Here is a 1909-nt window from a genome sequence, read left to right on the forward strand (position 1 = left end):
GGTCAATACCAAATCATTAAAATCCTGAAAATGAAAATACCTCTGTGATTTGGATTTTTGTATGATCTCTAAACCTCTTTGAATTATTTATATTTTAATCTTTAGATGCATATTTGTACGTAGTTAATTGTAAAAAAGGGCAGTCTGCTACACACACCATCTTGCGTTCATGCAGGGGCCGAGAAAAGACCGTACCTCAAGGGGTGTGATGTATACAACCTACCTAGTGCAAAGTGCAAATATTAATGACTGCTTTTACGATTCGATTCTGTGACATATAGGTCATATCAAGACAATTTTACTGTTACTCGAAAACTTCCTTTCTTGTACGTTATTAATAAATTACACATTATTTTGCTAGTTCTACTTTTGTTGTCATTTTAACTGAATATATATGAGATGATTAAGTTGATAAAGCAAACGTAATATAAGTTTAATAATATAACATAGGTTATGTATTTTCTATTATGATTAACATTCACGTTTGAAATGGATATTAATAATCTTAAACAATTTTAAACAAGTTACAACTCGCATTTGACAGTAACCATTATTATTTAGTTAGTATAATTAAATAACTTAAAAATAGAAGTATTACCAGTTGTGCAAAAAAATAATGCAAATAGCCTATAAGTAGTGTACAGAAGGTTTTGCATTGGATGCAAAGCAATAAATAGTATTCTAACTAAATGTAAAATTTTAATATTTTCTTAATTTATTCAGTTGTTGTGAACTCAAAACAATCAGTGCTTAACACTTGCAACAATAAATGACAAAAATAAAACCAATAACCTATAGAATGACACACTTAGTGACAGAAAATGCCTACATAATTTAATCTTCATAAGAAAAGAAGGACGACAATATGCAATGCAAAAAGATGGCATACCTTTTTGTCTTTTTTTTTCATTGACTTGTGATTCTTTGTCTTCGTTTTTCCATCTTCTTTATCTGCCATAAAAATAATATTAAATGAGGAACAGGTAAAATCGGTTATTACACCAGATCAAAAATAGTTGGATTTAGTTGCAATAAAAAGGAAATGCAAATGCCGATTCATTTGACACTGTTATCCCCTTTTCTGTACCCTAACTATTAACAAAAAGGATGAGGACAAACAACATGTTATAGATTTTTCTTGATATTAAAATTGTTTCATCTCGTGGAAGTTTCATGTTATGATATAAAATCTTTTTTTCGTGGTTATTTTCTGCATAAAAATTTGATCTACTTTTTTGTAGGTTTAGTCGCATGCATAAAGTCCGGTCGCTATTGTATTTTTTTGTGAAGATGTCTGCGAAGATACTTGGGAAACCCAAGAAAAAAAATCATAATTTACATAAGTCTTTGAAAAATTGATTATTCAAAAAATATATGGGCGGCCGTCATGATTTTAGAAGGCAACAATATATAAAAAATTAGTAACAAAGGGAGCAAAATTGAGATACATGTCTTAGAGAAGTATACTTCAACTTTCTTTCAAAGAGAAGGAAGAAAAAGCAAGCAATGAAAAATAAAAAATAGAAAACTACCTTACCTGAGATCCCACTATTTGGATTTTTTCCGAAAGGGTACATCCATTCATACGAACGACTAATAGTGTTTGTCCCAAGAAGGGAACCCTTCGTATGAAACTGTTAGATTGGGGTTTGCTAAGGGTAACGTTTTCTCTATTTAATTGTAAGTAGGTTAGTCAGATTTTTAAAAAGGGTATTAAAGTAATTTAACTTTTTAGTTTAGGGTTTTCTATTTTTAGAATAATACTAGTCTTTATGTACGTGTTTTACACGTATATCTCTCGCTACAATTAAGATAAGTTGAAAAGAAATTTCTTCTATAACTTCATATAAAGATATTTTTTGCGAGAAAATAAAAAATTTAATTGCTATTTATTTATTAGTATTAATTT

At 29.0% G+C, this 1909-nt stretch overlaps 1 long non-coding RNA gene across 1 annotated transcript; it reads right to left on the reverse strand.

The window, feature by feature from the left end:
- Positions 1 to 616: 616 nt before the first annotated feature.
- On the reverse strand, positions 617 to 1512 carry LOC117280199 (uncharacterized). The gene is made up of 3 exons (XR_004510685.2): positions 1449 to 1512; positions 1232 to 1305; positions 617 to 951 (listed from the first exon to the last, which is right to left on the reverse strand). It is a non-coding gene; the product is annotated as an uncharacterized lncRNA (long non-coding RNA).
- Between the last annotated feature and the right edge of the window lie 397 nt (positions 1513 to 1909).

This window comes from Nicotiana tomentosiformis, chromosome 3, assembly GCF_000390325.3.
Source record: "Nicotiana tomentosiformis chromosome 3, ASM39032v3, whole genome shotgun sequence".
Classification (NCBI taxonomy): Eukaryota; Viridiplantae; Streptophyta; class Magnoliopsida; order Solanales; family Solanaceae; genus Nicotiana; species Nicotiana tomentosiformis.